The following is a 19496-nucleotide window of genomic DNA, read 5'->3' on the forward strand; positions in this document are numbered from 1 at the left end:
AAAAGGCAGATTAATCAAAAACTTATGTTTAAAATTGGAAAATTTTGAAGTTGTATTGGTCTGGTTTTTCAGTATAGCATATAGTAAAAGTAGTATTGAAATTAGTATCATATTTTTGATAGAGGCAATTTTTTGTTCTTTCTGCAATTCGATTGATTAATTTAATTTGATTTTGTGTGTTATAATCAGTTAAGCAAATATAACATTTTGCCCCTTCAACTGTTTCAACATCAACCTCTGTCCCTGAACTTATTTCGGCGTTTTCCTTTTCGCCCCTCAGTTGTCATCGCTTTACAATGTTGCTTGTGCGTGCTAATTTTAATTGTCTGAATCAATCCGCGCTCGAAATTTTAATTAAATATTTAAATTAAATATGCAAACAAACAAACACAAAGTTGCCTTTGCCATGCACACTCCTCTCTCTCTCTCTTTCTCTCCTTCCCTCACAGATTGGCGTTTTTCTCGTACCATTTTTTGGCTTGTCATGAAATTTTATTTGAGCTTTTTTCTCTGTTGTTTTATGTTTTGTTTGTGGCGCATAATAAATAAATTTTAGTGGTAGTTGTTGTTCTGCCTCAGCCATTCATTTGCATTCATTAGGAATTTTTACGCGTGTGTCTGTGTGTATGTATGTGGTATGTATAAGTGTATGTATGCGTGTGTGTGTGTGTGTGTGTGTGATGTGTGTTTTTAGCAATTAAACAAAACTCTTTCCTACTTCTGTTTTCGCACATGCCACCACTCAGAGCACTTCTTTCTAAGGCAAAGTCAAGGACAATTTTCACATTACACGTGCTCTGGTACACACACACAGCACACACTAATGCAATGACGGAAACCCGAGAGAAACCCCATGAGCAGCTTTAAGCCTGGAACAATCAAACAGTTTTACAAATGTTTGCCCTGTGTGAGGTTTGTGGGTGTATATGTGTGTGTGAAGGCTTTTAAATATGCATGGCATGGCACAAAAGAGCGAAATGCATTTTCCAACTTGATGCTACTGATTACACAAAAGCAACATGCATAATACCCTAACCCATATGGAAAGTTTCAAGTACATTTCAATTGACATTTTGCGGCCAAAGAGTTTGACAATGGGCTAAAAGTTTTCTTGCGAGAAAACGCTTAAATTTCTAAGTTAATGTCGACTGAAAATAAGCATAACATAAAACACACATCCACAAATACTGCAATAACAAAAAATCCGCTTTAAATTCTATATTCAGAAAAATTACGTTTTAAAGAAATGATCATTGCGACCTAACCAAAAGAGTTTCGAAAGGTGGATTTATTTATAGAAGACAAAAATTTAAACAAATAATCAAATGGCCATATGAAAGAAAGAAAGTAAAGCTGTTAAAATTTTTATTAGAACATTTATCCTTCAAAAAAAAAGTGCCCAACAAATGTATTTAATTTGCTGTATATAGTAACTTTCTACTTGCCTCTATTTGTTGTCTATTTATTAAATAATACTTGATTACATTTCATGACAATTTTATTTGCATAAAAATGAAAAATTTAAATAAAATTCACTCTTACCTGTGTCAAATACAGGGATTAAAGTTTTAATGCAAATAAATACTCACGAAAAAGAAAAACACACAACAGCGGACAAAACAAAACTAAACAAATAGAATGAGATAAAAAGACAGCAAAGTTTAGCGAGGACAAAGGTCAAGACCCAGATTGTCAGCCTCTCTCACCGAAAATAAAAAAATATATAATGTTGAGAAAAATAAAAGACAAGAACAAAAAATACATAGAGAATAGAAAAGCGTAAAGAGAAATAAGCAAAACTCATACATATATACCTGTCTCTGAGTCATGGCCGGCCTAGTTTTTTAGTTTTACCATCTGTTTTTCCAGCTTTGGCCAGCAGGAGGTGGAAGTGTGAAATGTGAAGTCAAAACCGGAGCACTTTTGCAATTTTGACCTTTGCCCATTGTATGTGACCAGCAACAAAAAGAAAAAACCCAGCTAGATAATGTTGCTCTTGTCATGCAGTCGGGGCTATAGTTTTAAAAACAGATTTTTCGCCCCGTTGCTTAGCTACCCATCAATGCGAGTGTAAAATATTTTTAATTGTAGGGACCATAGAATCCAAAAATTCATCTAGTAATACAACTAAGACCAAGTACCTACTTTAGGTATTCATTTGAAAAACCGAAAAGTAAAGATGTCTTTATGTTGAAACGGTTTGAAAAGACTGCAACCTTTTTCCATTAGAATTCAACTTTGTATTATTATTTTTGCGACAAATTACAAATAAAATGTAAAATGTTTTTTATGTGATTTAAAATTTCTCATAATCTTGAGTTTGATAGGATCCAAAACGACTTTCCAGAGCCATTTTGTTACAGGATATCAGAATGCTCGAGATAAATAAAAGGACGAGCCGCAGCAGCTGCCCGTTAGGGGCCAAGCATCCTTCAGACCCAAACCGCAAACTTTTGATTAATGTTTGTTAGTTTGTCTCGGCGTAAAATGTATTTTGTTTTAAAAAAGGAAAATGGAAAAATAAAATAAAAACCAAATAAACGGCCAAAAATGCATTCACTGAAAGTGTGAATAAATGCTAGAAAAGAGGTAATACTGAAAAAGTGTGAGATGAAGATAGAGCATTTACTGTTGCTGCCTTTTCCTTTTATTCTGATACTCTAGTTTTTTCTTTTATCTGCTCTTAATTCCACTCTCTCCTTGGTGCGAGGTTTTGTTGTTATTGCTGAAAGAGTATTCTTTTTTTTTTTGGGTTCGTAAAAATCTCTGCATACCTATATCAATATATACACATTTCGTTATGTACAACTGTATACAATGTATATGTACCTATTTATAAATATTTTTTGATATATTGACTTGCCAAATATTTTGGCTTTTGCATGTGTCTGTTAACACCGAGATGTGAAAGGGCTTCGTCTAGCTTACAGTGTTAACCACTTATAAAAGAAATACGAACAAAATCATGGTCCGTGTGCTCAGTAAGTCGATCTGAGTAGTGAGGTCTATGAAAAAGTCTTGAACTTGCGAAATTCTCTATAATCAGGAACCTAAATTTATCAATTTATTGATTGATTTGATTGAAATTTTCTCTGCAGTCTTTTTCTCTGTTTTCCCTGATCTGCCTCTCATTTGGTTTCTCTTTAAATAATATATACTGTACTTGTGTATTGAAATCTATATGTTGTGTTTTGTTTTACAAAAAAAAAAAAGAAAAGAAATAGATATTTTGATAGGTCTAAAATGTAGAAACACCCATACAAACAAAAACACACACAAACACCCAAAAAAAAAAAAAAAAAAAACATCTGCGTAGTCAAGCGTAAAGCAAGAGATTAGAAAAATTTTTTTGCCCATTTTGCCTTACTTTTTTCATCTCCACTTTATGCTTTTTGTTTTTGTTTTTTTATGCTTTGGATGGTTCTGTTGTTGTTTTGGCTTTTGGTTTTTCTTCTTCTTTTGGGCTTCTCTTTTTACAGGCCGTCTAACATGTCCAATTTGTAAAACTAAGCAGCTGCCAAGACGAGGATGTGGAAGTAAAAGCAGACGATGAGGAGAAACGAGAAACAAGACAAATGAGACATTAATGTCCTAGCCCCAAAAAGTAGGCAATGGCAAATGAACGATTCTAAAGCAAAGTTAAATTAGGTGTGTGGAGGGGGGGTTTGGCATTTGTTATACAAATTTTGAAATTAATTTAAGCTGCACAATTTTTTTCGGTGTGGGTACATAAAACGTGATGATTTCATACTTCGGATAAGAGGGGATAAGGCTATCATAAAACCCTTTAATGGGAGCTTTAGCTTTTCACTGGTGTGCTTTTATGTGTGTGTGTGTGTTGTGTGTGTTTGTGTGTGTGTGTGTGTGTGTGAGTGTGTGTAACAATGACAAACAATGACAAACAATTTATTTGTTTGCCGAACAGGGGATACATGAGCCAATTTGAAAAGGTGCCAATGAAATTGCCTGGCATAGCAAATGCAAAATGTGCGAATCGAGAAGCGAGAATGCAAAATGCAAAATGCGAAAATGTCAAGTTCACAGTTGCGTGTAAAGGCAGAATGATGTAATGTCATTTGATTGGGATGAGAGCATGGATACAGGCAGACAGATTGAACGAGATGGTGTGGGTGAAGAGACAGGACTGACTAATCAGACAAAGCAACGCAACGTTTGCAAAGTTCTGCCAGTTGGAGGGTTTTCAGGGGAAGTGGATTCTGTCATCGCATGTAAAGCGATATTTCAGGCTGTCACTTTATGCTTCAACTATTTCAAATCAAATCAATGCGAAAAAGGATTTAGTGTATATATATATGTGTGTGTGTGTGTGTTGACGTTGACGTAGTGAGTGAGTGAATGAGTGATTGAGTGGGAACGCAATGATTTATGTTAAAAGGTTTCCACCTTTTTGACATAACTCAATGAACATTTTCTAAGTAGGTAAAAAAAAGGTGAAAATGCAAATTTTTTAAAGCAATTTTTATAATATGTTTAACATTTAATGATAATATTTTTTGTTGGTTTAAAATATCCAATAATATACATATTTGTTATTTCAGTTGTCGAACTATCTGTAATTACTATAGTATGTGCTGATATTTAAGTTTTTTATTGTTAGCATGTCGTCAAAATCTATCTATTTTAATATGTTGAATTTTTAGCTTATATTCAAGTGACTTTTTATGATTTTAAATTTGAAACAAACCGCCTTTGGTTATCGTATTACCGGCAAATGAAATGTATTTTCTTTAGGTTTTATTTGGCTACACACTGTTTCAATTATGCTTCCAATGACGTTTCACTTGCCTTTTTTGTTCACTGACATTGTAAGTATAAGAAAAGTTTTTACTTCTGCTGCTTCATCTTGTCATGAGACTTTTTGCTTTTAAAAAAAATCTCTGTAGTGGGTTTGTATGTGGAATAAGCGAGGGGTAGGTATGTATGTAGGTAAAAGGGTGGGTGAATCTACATTGCAAATGCAAGCAAGGCAAATGCATGTGAAAATCTAAAGAGAAGGCAAAAAGAAACAAAGCTTAAAATGTAGCTCGAAACGCAACATACAAAAAGGCACAAAAATGAAACGAACAGAAGCTAACGAAGCGTAAAGTTTGCCAAGCGGCTGCCATTTCTCTTCCACCACTACCCCATTCGACTGGAATCCCCTCCACGACCAACTCGGCTTGCTCTGTATGTGTTTGCCTTGTGGCATTTTTTATTAAATATTCCTAATAAATTATGCAAAAATTCTTGTATTGCAACAGTATAAAGGAACAAGAGAATTCGGGGAAAAGAGAAAAACCATTTTTGCCATTTTTTTTAAACCGAAATCAAAAATTGTGTGGCCATATACATATATGTGTATACATACATAGTCCTTTGTGTGTGTGAGCGTGTGGGTGTGTGTGTAGCATAACTATCAATAACTTTTGGTCAAAAAATCGCTTTAATATCATAAAATGTAAAAAGGCTTGTGTGTGTCCGTTGTGTATGTGGGTGTGTGCGGATTTGAGTGTGTAAGTGTGTTATCCTTTTATTTCATTTTATCCCAAAATTTTTCAATAAAATAAAATTGAAATATGGTTGCCAATTGACTGAAGGCAATGAGAGGAAACTGTTTCTTCCAAGGATTCAAGGATGTTGTGCCGTTCTGTGTATGTATGTGTGTGTGTGTGTGTGTGTATTTGTGAAAGTGACAAAAGACAATCGATTTTTGTGCACGAATAAGTCGGCAATAACTTTTGTAATACAATTGGAAGCTCCTTTGACAAAATTAAGTTTTACTTTATCAAACTTTTTCTAATATTGTTATCTAAAAATAAAGTCAAATCCTTCTTTAATCCTCTACTCCTTGTGGCAGCTGTTTTTGCTTAACTAACTTTAGTAAACCTTGTTTAAGTTAAACTTATTTTATAAATCTCAAAGTGTGGTTTCCATAAATATAAATAATGCCATTATATAATTACTTATCATTATTTTCATAGACAAATTTAAATTTGATAAGATAAAAGTATTACAAACTTTGCCCAAGGCTTTTTCTGAGAAATTCATAGAATTTTGCTAGAGAGACTAATTTTCAGTTGGAGCAAGCTTTGTAAGCTTTTTTTTTTGTTTCATTGTGAATTCGTTTGCTTAAACTCAACTGTTTAAACATATTACAGAAACCCTTAAAGATTTATAATTAAACCGATTCTGAAGAATATGGTAATGATGCCAACAAATACCAACGAAAACCATGTAACTCCAATTCCTAGGTTTATTCTTAAGCACAATCCGCAAGCTTATGAATTAATAAACAGTTAGGCCAAAAATAAGAGGAAAAAAATCACTCATACGCCACATTACCCACACACTTAACATGTCAGAAAGGATGTTGGGCCAAAACTAACTTGTCAGAGATTTAAGCCGAAGAATTTTTGGATTTCATTCGCTTACTTGCTCTCTATCTCTGTTTTTCTCTTTCTAACCAAGTAAGCAAATCCGAAATTAAGTTTGCCGCCTGCAGCTTTATATAACACCAGCAAAACCAAAATGCCACGCCTCCACCCTCAAACCAGGCACCACTATCACCCGCATAAAAACAACAATAAAGGAAAGCAGAAGCAGGCAAACCACCAGAAGGAAGAAAAGCAAAAGAATGTTTATCTGATTTAAACGTTGGCAACAGTCGGTGGCAACATTTTTGCCTTCTTCCCTTTTTACCCTCCCACTTAGGAGGGCAACCTTTTGCGTGTCTTTGACTTCCACTTCTGACTCTTTCCCTCAGAAAGCGCAAAAAAAAACGTATGCTTTCTCTCGTTCCCTCACTCGGACTTGGGTGGTTGGTTAATTTTCACAGAAAACTTTAATATTAATCATACGACCCGTATATTCAAGCATAAAAGTAACATAAGGGCCAAATTACACAGAAAAAAAATACTACAGCAAATGTTAAAAGAAAGTAAACATAAATCCTGTGAGCAAAAAAAAAAAAACTTAAACATAATTCCCCTCAAAAATTTCTTTAAGTGCATCTAATGGTGGACGAATTCTATTGACTCTTGCAACTGTTTGCTTTCCTTTGTTTCGGGCGCCAAACGTCAAAAGTTCTTAGTTAAATTCCGTCTCTCGTTGCTTCCCCAGCAAAAACTTTTCTCAAGTGGCTCATTGTGGTTAGCTGTGAAATGTTGACCCAACGCAATGGTAAGAATGGTGAATTGGGGATTGAAGAGCTATGTAGAGATAACTAACGCGCGACACTTGCTTACATTTCCACAGACAAGGACATGGACTCTATGTATATGCCCCGGACTAGGACAACATTCAACATTCCACTAACTTTAGTTGTGTCACTGCCAAGCTCTTTGTGGTCTTTAACTTACAGTTTTTCAAGAACCGCAACCCACCGCCCATCTTGGGGAAATCTTCCCCACCAGAGAGACATGCAAAAACTTTTCGCCAAAGAAAACGCAAATGATTAAGTGCGTCGCGTGATATAATTCAACAAGACAACATTTTGGCTAAAGACGAGCAGTAGAAAGTGGGCGGAGGAGGATAAGCTGGAAGGAGATGTGCCAGTGGCGTTGCAATTGCGAATGACATGGCCAATGTTGAAGGAGGATGAAGTTCACTTCAATGCCAGAGTTTCAGCGTGAAAGCGTGAACGGTTTGTGGCAGTGAAGCCAAGATTACTTAGCGATAACTTTTGATTGAAAGGAATTGAATTTGATGTGCGATTTTAGTGTAGAGAAAGCGATGCTGAGTCACATGGAGTGAATGCTTAGTTAGAAGATTGGAATTTAAGTGATTTGGAAATCTAATTCATTTGCGCAACCCCAATCAAGTTTTTAAAGGATAACTTTAAGAGAAATATTTGATTATGAAAACGAAATTAAAGAAATCAACAAGATGTTTAATTTAGCGGCTTGTGAAATGTTCGGTGTGGTAATAAAAATCTCACTCTATTTTATAGATATAGATTTACGACTCCTTTCCCACTCTTGATTTGTCAGTCAATTTCACTTAATTTGATATTGACCTAAATTAACACAAATTGAGACCGTTTCCAGTTTCATTCCATTGAAAATAATCGATTAAACAAATCTGGCCCCTGTTGACCCCGTCACTGACCAAGCAAATCTCCGCTCGGCTTGTTTTCTAGACACACTTTCTCCTTACTCTTGGTCGGTTTCTTGTTAGTTTTGTGTATTTTTTTGGTTTGGTTTTCATGTTTTCCTTTTGCAAGTTCGAGTTTTGCTGTTTAGCATTTCAACAGCAACCCAAAACCACAGAAAACGAAAAGAAAAGTTGGTTGCCTGTAACAGCAATTAATATGTATCTTTTACTTGGCATGCCTTGTCCAGCCTTTTCATGCTTCCCGTTTTCCTCAAGCCCTCATACTGTCAGACATCCCCTCTAAGCCTCCTCACAAAAAGTGAAATAGAATATGTCTCTAGGAAAAGTTTTTTGAATTCCACTCATTCTATCTGTGTCTCGTTGTCTTCCTTGCCATCTGTTTTGGCACGTATCTCTATTTTATTTAGTGCACAGTTACACATAATGCCACGCCCCTCTTTTTTCTTAGTTTTCCATACCCCTATACAATCTGAGACCACTGGCCAGACAACGCACATTTCTCAAGTGATTTATGACAAGAGAACTACATGGCGTATACGCAATTCCCGCCTTAAGCCCCGCCAACACTTTCGTCCATTACTTCCTTTTGCGAAATGGGAGCACAAATGTGCTTGAGCTAAAAAAATTTAATTAAAATGCACATTTATTTTTTTTATGTCCTTGACAGAATTTTGCATATAACTTATGTATGTATGTATATTTGTATATATTTTTACTTAATTGGTAAGAAACGAAAATGTAAAATGATGAGCAAAAAACGAAGTACGCATTGCATTTGCTTAAGAGAATGTAAAAGATGAAACGGGGGCCAGCTAAAAAGGTAGTAGAAGTGGCTAGAGAGGGTTACGTGTCTACCCCAGTTGACACAGAAACTAAAACGAGCAACTAACATAAATATGACACGCACGACTAAGTCGAATTAGTTGAGACTAACGGCACTAAAAAAACAAGGTGACACGAAAAATTTCATTAGTCAAACTGCCAGACAGGCAGGCAGATGGGAACGGTGGCAACTGCACAGATTGCCAACTGGGGGAAAGTTAACCAAGTTGATTATAGACAGTCGCAAAGGAGGCATTTCAACTCGGTTATAAGTTTGTGTGAGAGCTTTCATAGACATGATTTAACAGCAAATGGGAATCGAGTCTAATTGAATTCATTTGCATCATTCAAAAGTTTTCCTGAAGTTTACAATTAATGGAAATTAGTCTTTCAAATTGGATTAACAGGTGAAATGTTTGGTGTCTTTTATAGAAGATTTCAATAATTTCTAACTTTTCACCAACATTTTTAATAAATTAAATGCAAATTATCAATTTTGGGGAGTGGAAGAAATTGATTTTTTTAAGAGTAATCTTTAAAATTAATCTGTCTGCTTTTAAGGGCTAAGAAACACCTCCAATCAATAAGGGGTACTTTTTCAATAAAAGAAAATCATCGTCAGTAAGTTAAATCTTCTCGAAAGCCAAAAAACTAAATGCACACCAAAAATTTACTTAACCGACACATTTAGATTGAGTCTTTTTAAAATTGAAACAAAATTCTCTTCAATATTTTGAGAAGCATCTTAGGTAATTTTAAGATTAAGTAGCACTTTAATTTAAATTTGATTTAATTGATGGATTTATGGATACTTAAAGAGTTGCTTTCAATTTTATTCCACATTCAAATTGTCGAAATTTAGTCAATATGTGTAATTTAAGTACCATTAAAACATCATTCATTCAGTGACAGATTCGTTTCGTTTCGTTTTGTTTCCTCTGGTCCTCATTCAGTCAACTCTGACAGTTCATTTGGAAGTGACATCAAGGTAAAAACAAAAAAATTTATATATACATACATATACGTAAGAGGAAAAGTGTGAAAAGTGCAGTGCGAAATATATGTACAATTCCATATATATATATGTATGTGGATATATACTCGTATAAATGGAAAATAGTTTAAAGGCCAAGTTAACTTGACAGTTTGAAGCAAATAAAAAATGCAAAAGCATGGCAAAAATAGTGCCAGAGAGAGAGAGGGGGGAGGGCGAAAAGAGAAAGAGAAAAACATATAAAAGTTTGGGACATTTAATTGTTTTGCTACCAGAGCGAAAGAGAGACAATAACAATTTTTTGTTGACACTTTGCTTGAATCAGAAGTATATTATACAAACAAAAAAGAGCGAAATGTTTTTGTTAGACAGACAGCCAGCCACTTATGCATGTCCTGCAAGCAACCAAGCAGTCAGGCAGGCCCTGATGTCGAGACGAGATGAGACAAGACAAGAGAGACACAAGGATAACAACAACAGAAAAAAAGTAGACAAAAGCGTGACTGCACATAAGTTGAGCCAAAGGAGCCAGGCCAACCATGTTGCTCCTTCACCTCTTTGTCATCAACATTATCATCATCAGGAGCATAAGCATCATCCTCCGTCTCATCTTCATCATCATCATCATATGCAGCTGCAGCAGGCAGGCAAAACAAATCCTCATCGTCATATCCTTGTACGTATGTCCATGTCCTGGCTTATGTTTTGCTTTGTGTCCTTCCCTTGTTTGCACCAGTCTCTCTCTCCTACTTATGCTTCTGCTTCTGCACTTGCTACCATTTCTTCTCTCCTCAAGCATGCAATGCAATTCTTCTGCACTTTTTACTCTGCTCGCTCGTTTGTAAGCAAAATCCTTTTTGGCACACAAATTTGTATGCCCATCATAAAAAAAGGACAACAAGAGCTCGTTGTCTTTCTTTTTCTTTCTCTCTCGGTCTGTCTCTTTCTGAGTAGTTATTTAGGTAAACATGAATACGTGCCAACAAAAATGCACTTCCGCCTTAATACATACATTTCTCTTTTTACATTTTTCCTATTTTCTGGGATAGAAAATGGAAAAATGCATATTAGTTTAACTTGATCTTTGCCCTCATCCAGGATAATTGCAAAAACTGTAGATGACCCCATCAAAAGGGATCAGCAAAATGTTGCACAAATACAAAATGAAAAGTAACACAAACAAAAACTGAAACGAATGAGCGCCAAAATTAGTTTTCCAACTGGATTAGAGCTATTAAGTGGTTTTCCCATTTTGAGAGTTTTTATTTTCATCACAATCAACACAGCGAAAAATAAAAATGGAAATCAGAATATACTGAAAATTTTTATCGTGGACATATTCTGACCATTTCGAAGTCCAAAACAAAGGATTTTTAGTTTATTTTGAAATTAAATGAAGTTTTTAAGCCCTGAATAACACTATATAAGCTATAGAAAGTATAGGAAATAACACCCACCACCCATTGAGTATCCATTTATTTAAAGAAAAAAGCAATAAGTTTTCTTCTATTAAACCAAAACTTTCTACGATTAAACAGACGACAGAGTATTCTTTAATGACAATTTTGATTGGCATGTCGCTAATTTCCCAAAAGTCATTTCATTTCGATCGATTGAACATCTACTTTTAACATTCGCACTGACTCCTTTCTCCCATGCAAAGTTTTCAGTGATGATGCGCTGCATTTCAAACAAAAGTTCGGAGGCCATCACGACTTGATGACGTCATGAACTGTTCGTCCGCTGTGGGTGACCTTTTCTTGTTCCTAAGCTTCATCTACCACCTTTCCCACAATGTGCCAAACCTAAAGCAACATTGGTTAATTTAATGCCAAGCAGTATCAGAAGCAGTAGCCAACCAACCAACCAGTCAGCCACAAATAGCATTTTCCGTGTGTGTGTCTATTTTAGTGTAATTTTCCACTTAAACGACTTTTCCCAATAGGAGAAAACCCATTGAGAGAAGTCATATGCAGTTGCCGCCAACGAAAAAAATACAAAAATAAGAGAGAGAAATGAAAATTATTGGTTTGCTTTTTCCAGCCGCAAATTGAGTTGAACGGTTTTTCGTGGCAGAATGGATACAGATACTCCATGTGGAAATGGGATAGTGGAGGTAGTCAGCAAATACGCCCCGTAGTTTTTCACTTCTTCTTCTGGCTATCGATTTCAATTGTGCTGAAAGATAGACCGCTGTCTGTGCTCTTCAGCAGCCTTTTTTCCGCCACTAGCCCCTCTTGCTCCAGCCACCTCATCATTGCGCGCTCACTCCTTTTTGGCATACACACACATACAGTTAACTTCAAAGCGAGCAAGCGAGCAATGAAATTGACACCCGCAGCGTTTGGTCTTGCTCCTCCTAAAGCTGGGACCAGGCAATGGGAAACTATGGCCGGGCTGTGCCGAGCGGTTTGGCCGGATGAGCAGCAGAAATATAAATGTGTAACGAAATGGAAGCAGTGGCAGATCACACACACACACACACACACACATGCTTACTGGCTCACCCCTTTATCTTTTCGCTGCCCCATTTTGGCTGGCGCCTTGGCAATAAAACCATTTTAATGAGATTCAAGCTTTAAATTTCGCGCTTTATTGACGTGAGTGTTAAACAGCGGCACGTGGGCGTCAAACGCCCAGTTGGGAGAAGAATATGGCAAGCAATGGAAACTCCTGCGGTAGATTTACTAAACAAATTGAATAGGTTAATGGGATTATTTTAACGGCTAAATAGTTAGACTCTGTAAAGTATGCTAACTTTTATTCAAAAATAACTGTCACAAAACTGAAAAGGAAAAAAAATAATTTAGTCAAAAAATATTTTCCAAAAAAAATATCTTATTTATTGCTTCTCCATTAACTGTGGATATTATCTTATGACTATTTAATTCCTTGGTCAAATATTCTTTACTGAAAACTCTTAAAAGTATGCTATACTTTATGGTATATTTGGAATTTTTTGTCCATGTTGAACTATTTTCAACCCAGAGTTAAGTTTTTTCAGGCAAACAACATTTCCTTGGCATACTCTTTTAAAAAAGCAAACACAACAAAAAACAGAATTGCGTTAACTTAATTATATTTAACTCCATAGAGAGAATTTTAATTAAAAATGAGTGTGTGAAAGATTTAATTGATTTTCTCCTTTTTTCTCCTTTATTCATTTTAATTCGTTTTGCTCAGCATTCATTCATGACGTTGGTTTTTTTTTTTTTTTGTTTTTTTGTACAAATATTTTAACAACTTTGTTAAAAAGAACACACACATTTTATTATGAATGAATGGAAATTGCTTAGGCTACTTGCTGCTTGTCTTTATTGCATCCCCTTTCTTCTCCCTGCTGTTACCCCCCAGATGCCTAGATAAAAGTTTACACAGTTAATAATAAAACCATTTAGTATGCAAATATTTATACATTCAAGGGCCAAGCCCAAAACTCGAATACGAACCAAAAAAAAAAAAAAAGAGAGAAACCCATTTTCAAGTAATTTTTCACGCTTATTACATATAAAATTTCGAGTAAATTTTAAGAATGTTGAATGAAAATGTCCGATGCATTGAATTTTGAATACCCTTGCATAACTATAAACTAATTAGTTTATACAGTCAGCAAACATTGCTTGAAACGATAGCCACTCAACTGAAGACTCAATCTTGAAAAAATATTAGTTTTAATATTTATTTAGTTGGTTTCGGCATGAGCATTGCTTTCCGTGTGGGAAAAGCTTTGGTTTAAGTTGATCACGAATTTATAAACATATATACCCATTCGTATACCCTTCATTCCTGTCGGCGTATTGAAACAGAAAAAAAGTGGCAGCTGCTGGACTTGGCAAAGATGTGTGCACGAGCGAAATGTGTTTGCCAATGGGGTCCATTTTGGTCTTATATGCATATGCAGCTGACTTTTAGCTTTCAAAATTTTTCTCATTTTTCTCATCTTTCTCTATTTTTGTTGGTTTTTTTTTTTTTTTGTTCGTGTTGGTGTTGTTTAAGTTGACTTTGAGTGAACGAACAAAACGAACCGAACAACTAACAATTTTTTGTGTGTGAGTGTGTATGTGTGTGTGCCATGAAAAATTAAAAAGGGATTTTGGTGTGGCAGCTGCTGTTGAAAAGCATTTTGAATAGTAACTTGAACAAGTTTTCTTTCACCCTCAAAACCCCCTTAGCCAAACTACTTGCCCCATGGTATCTGTCAGCATTTTTTTCTAGTTGAAAGACGATCGCCTCTGCATTTCTCACACCTCATGCCGCACTCTCCGGGTTATGTACGAATATGCGAATATTTGGCTACTGCGGATGTGGGCGTGTATTAGTGTGTGTGTGTGTGTGTGTGCGTGTGTGTTTAGCCTAAAGTGGCGCTTAATTATGTGGTTATAGGGCAAAGCCAAAAGGCATTGGTATGTTGCGTGTGTGCTTTCTGGCTGTGTGGCCTGCATTTAATTATGAGGGTTAAGTTTTCGTTTGGTGTAAGAACAGGCTAATTGAGAGGGCAACAAATTTTCTTTCTTTTTGTTTCCCTCGCCCATATAAATTCGATATGAGTGAAAAAGAGTTGAATATGTATGCCAAAATTGCCTCCTGGTTAGTGACAAGAACGAATTTCATGTTCGTGCTTTTAACTTAATTAAGATTCGTGTTTAGTCGCTGTGTTTACGCCTAAGATAATTAAATTCTTTGGTTTCAAGTTTTATTTAGAATTGTTTTTTATAACGTAAACCAACAGTTGAACGCTCCTCCTAAGAATCCTTAAAGCATTAACACTTAAGTTTAATAAAACTAGAATAAGGAACTAAATTGAACTTTTATCCTATGTTTAGTGTAATTTGAATGTGTCTAAGGGCTTTTAATGAGGCAAGTGCTTAATTAGCTCTCAAAGTCAATTCCATTTCAGCTGATGCTTTTGAAGAAATAATAACTATTCCCATAGTCAGTATCTTGGGTTAATTGAGGAAAATTTTCCAAGATTATGAAGCACAACATTTTTTAAAAAGTTATTTCTATCTCCTAGACTAAGTTTAAAATATAATAAATGTAGGAAACAGATTTAAATTAAATTAAATCATTTAATAGATCAAAACTAAATAATTTTAATTTATTAAAATATTTCATTGTAAGTTGTTTTTATGTCCTAAATTACTTAAAGTTTGTTAACGCCAATACAATTCCGAATCCCAGAAGTTTTAACAGCTCAGACAGAAATTTATTTCCGAATTGAACTTAATAGGAAAAGATATTGTAGTAAACATTTATTGTTTCAAAAATTAATTATACGTAGATGTTGAATGTTGAAGTCAACACATAAATAAATTTTTTAACCATGATACCTATTGTGAATTTTGCCTTTTACATCACAAAATTATGATCTTCAACCTATTTAAGTTTTCAACAACACAGAAGATAGCTCAAGAGGAAAAAACAAATTACCAAAACAATTATTTAGCATATTATACAACCGCAACCCTTTAGGCTCCACTAACTTGATTAATTTTACTTTAACTTGAAGAATTTTACGTTTTATAAATCCATCATTACAATCTTGACCCAGGTCAAGTTATTTTTAACACCTTGCAACGTTTGAAATCAAAATGTGCATAAAATTGGTCAACATTTCGTTTATTCAGCTTTTATTTGGCTCGTTGTTTGTTTTATATTGTGACACATAAAATGAACTTACCTGCTGGCAGATGCAATAATAAAAATTCGTTGTAAAAAAAGTCAACCGAATGTGAGTTGGCGACTCGTTAAAATGCTGGCAATGTTGCTGTTGCTGGTGGTCTGGCTGTAGATGTTGCTCTTTTTGTAGCTGTTGCTGATGTTCCTACTGCTGATGTTATTATTGTTGATTCTAGTAAACTTTTTGCTTAGTTTAGTTTAGTGCTGTTGTTTTCAATGTTGATTTGTTGTTCTCTAACATTTTGTATTAGCCAAAGTGAAATGTTGCTGATGGAAATGTTGTTAGTGTCGCTGCTGTTGCTGCCACTTTAATGCTACATTGTTGTTTTTGTTGTCTTTTGAAAACGTTTTTATTCTGTTTATTGTTTTGGACACTTTATTTAGAAATTGTTTTCTGTCTGCTTGTTGTTTTTCCTTCTCTTTTTCTGTTTTTTATATTTATTTTGTTTTACATGAATTGTTTATAGGCTAAATGACTAAGGGGCGAACAAAGCCCAACAAGAACAAAAATGAAACATAAAAAATTGAATTTTTGTTTCATTTCTCGTGCTGATGCGGATGCGAATACGAATGATGATGCTGGCGATGATGATGATGATGTGGAATGGCAACCCATATGTCAAAAGATTTATGACCATACAAAATGGCAAGCAAATGCCTCCCCCCGACCGCACTCTTTATTCATTGCTACCCACCCCTCCCCATTGTTTTACATCGCCGGCAACCTCTCAACGCCATGAATTATGCAATGAAATTTATTTCATTTCATCCATCGAGGCCAAGGCAATTGAAAATGTTTTATATATTGTTTTGTTATAAATTAAAGAAAGAACAAAAAAAATTATGCAACAAATAAAAAAACAAGCAAAATTTATGAAGTATTTGTTGAGGGTCATTAACGTGTTCCCTGTTCTTCCAACACTTTGAAACCACCCCAAGAAAGTCAATGTCCCCTCAACTTCTGACTTCCATTCCCCTTAAAGTTTCCTGTTCTGTTCGGTTTTTTTTTTTCTTTCTTCTTTTTGCCTTTGTCCTTTGTCTTTTGCTCTTTAGGGACTTCTGTTGTCGCCCATTTCCTTCGCCTCCCCACCCTTCTCCTTTTTTCATTTTTTATGTGTTTTTTTTTTTTTTGTGTTTTTCCACTTATTAGTCTCTTTTACGTTTTGCAAATATTTGCATACCAGGCACGTCTCAGACATTTCTCTCCTTTCTTTTTCTACTCTTTTTGTCCGCCCTCAATTTTTGTTGTTGTTGTTTTTGTGTTATTTTAAATTTTATTATTATTACAATTTTTGTTGTGTAAATGCGAGATTTCTTGGCACCACATTAACTCTGCTAGCAAAAGAAAAGGAAATGCAAAATGAAATGAATAATGGCCACAACAAAACGGAAGTAAAATATATTTAAAAACATAAAAGAAAAGTGCAAATAGTTAAAGAGACTTTAAGCATGGTCTACACGTATTTTGGTTTTCAGGTTGCTTAAATTACTATTTGAACTTCAGCAGTCTTTAAGAATACTTTTGTGATATGTTTATTTAAGGTAAAATCTAAATACTGGATTTAAATGAATTCATATAAAAGATTATTATTTCAATGCCATCAGCAACGCCAGCATAAAAACTCTAATATAAAAGAAACATTTAAGGAAATAACGTGTTCTAAGTTGAAACAAAAAAAAATTAAATATACTTTTTATTTACTGTATTTCCGTATTATAATATGCTTTTAAAAATATCAACAATACTTAAAAAATTTATGAAAATTAATTGGAATATAAATTTCCATAAACTCTGCCGATATAAAAGTTCACCATGAATTCTCTCAGCCTTGGCCTTAACATGAATTCTACATCTTTCCAATTTCGAGTTTATACTAAAATATCTTCTACTAAGAAGAGAGACACAAAGCCACAAATTGGTTCTAAATCATTCAAAAACTTCACCTTACAAAGGCAATTTGAAAATTTCCAATATTCACAAATTTTCATTGAGCCAACTTTCATTATAATTCGTGTGCCAGTCATCAGACTAACTTCGATCGTAATCTTTGGCCCCTAAATACAGTCAATGTCTGTTAATCCTCGTGACTTATCCCATAGATAACTCTCTAAATAAACCACTTAATCCATTAAATCGTAGGCGTGTTACTTTCCACGAACCAAATTGAAATGAATTTAAGCCCCCGCACTTTTTTGTTGGCTTCCTTTGGTTTCACGATTTACCACCCCAACCGCTCCTTTTGTTTTTTGTCAGAAGCTGCTTCTGGTAGGCATTTTTTGTGCCTTTGCCGCCGTTGTTGCCCTTCTGTCTACCCCATCAATTTGTAATTTGTAAATGAAATTGCTTTTGTAGGCGCGTTAGCCCCTTTTCAAAACCGAAAAAAAAAAAATAAATAAAATGAAACCGAAAAAAGAGGAAAATGCAAATTTGAACAAATTGATTTAAAAGTCTTGATGTTGGCCAATTTGAGTACGTCAAAAAAGAAGACGAAATTAATTACATATGCACAGAGAGTGGCAGAGAAGGTTTGCCATTTCACACTTTCTTTTCATTTCTATTTATTAATTCGTTTTCAACTTTTTGCTCTTTTTTTTTGTTGGTGGCACCATTTCGAACAATTTTTAGAAATTTGATTTTCAACACACTCTTATAACGCACTTGATGATCATTCGAGTTGCTGGTTTCTTTGGCAATTTTTGAATACATTTCACGAACGGAGCAGCAAATTTTCGTACCATTAAACGTACATCTTCACGCTTCCGAGTTGACTGATTTGCCAAACTGTGTGAACTTTTCCCTCTGTGTCAGGCCAAAAAGGAACAAATGCCGAGAAAAAAGAACGTGCTTGTTACACGAAGAGCCAGTTGCCACATCGTGTGGCAGAATTGGCACGAAGTAGTGTTAGGTTGGTTCTTATCAGCAAAACGACTGTTGTAATCGTCTACTCACAACGGTTCGGAAATTTCCCCTTACAAACTGGGAGAGAAATCAACGCAGACGCATAAAGCGAAAGAGAGAATTCTATTTTATAGCCGGCTTTTGTTGGTGTATTATTGTTGAAGGTGAATTTTAGCCCTCACGTTGATGAAACTTTACTCAGCCAAATTGTTGAATGGCCAACACAGAAACGCACACACACACACACACATAGCAGTCAAATGCAAGAGTTTGAGCCCTCTTATCAGTTGGTAGATTTGTTTGGACAGTCCAAAGTGGGCAAAATGTTTATCGACGACGCCTTCGCAGAGTCACTTCACATCATATTTGCCTGAAGAGCCAGAGGAACAGCATAGGTACATGCACACATATATATATGGCACATTTAAGTATATAAAACGATCGATGAGAGTGGTAGTAGCATCTGTTTGGCATGTGGCAAAATGTTGAACAAACCACTTTTTTGGTAAGGGCCTCACCTGATGCCTCAGACCCAAGTGGACTCTATTGATTATCAGAGTGATAATTAATTGATAAATATGTTGCTATGATGGCGCTAAGTTCACATTTCAATAAGCCTGTTAGAGAAATGATTTTCAAAAGTTAAACGACTCCTTGAAATCAGTGTGAAGAGGAGTTCAGCACCGCAAACTAAAACACCATCTTCATTCGTTGAATTCAAAATATGAACTTTGCCTCCGCTCGCCTCTCCTTAAACTCGTTCGGACTCCGCTCGTTTCTCCGATCTGCTCCTGCGGCCACCTGGCACTATCCTTTTGTTGCTCTGCTGCTAACGTGGCTCTGCTGTTAACATGCTGCCTCTTTGCAACTATTTCATTGCTCTTCTGCTGTCCTTTGTTGCCTAATTGCAACTGTTTCATTGCTCTGCTGCTGATCTTTGTTGCCTACTTGCAACTACATACAGCGTTTGCAACGATATTAGTGTACATA

The 19496-nt window shown here is 35.2% G+C and overlaps 1 protein-coding gene across 3 annotated transcripts in view; it reads right to left on the reverse strand.

Annotated features, from left to right (window-relative positions):
• kek3 (kekkon 3) overlaps positions 1-18381 on the reverse strand; it is a 35625-nt gene extending 17244 nt beyond the window's left edge. For 2 of the 3 annotated variants that reach the window (XM_068284486.1, XM_068284484.1), the window contains exons 1-2: positions 18267-18315; positions 15609-16083 (exon numbers count right to left, since the gene is read on the reverse strand). The gene's annotated coding sequence lies outside the window, so the exon portion shown is untranslated. Of the gene's footprint in view, positions 1-15608; positions 16084-18266; positions 18316-18343 lie in introns of those variants that run through there. The other variant, XM_068284485.1, reaches the window with a different exon arrangement.
• Positions 18382-19496: the final 1115 nt, after the last annotated feature.

The sequence above is a fragment of the Drosophila tropicalis genome, unplaced genomic scaffold (assembly GCF_018151085.1).
Source record: "Drosophila tropicalis isolate 14030-0801.00 unplaced genomic scaffold, ASM1815108v1 contig_393, whole genome shotgun sequence".
In the NCBI taxonomy this organism is placed as follows: domain Eukaryota; kingdom Metazoa; phylum Arthropoda; class Insecta; order Diptera; family Drosophilidae; genus Drosophila; species Drosophila tropicalis.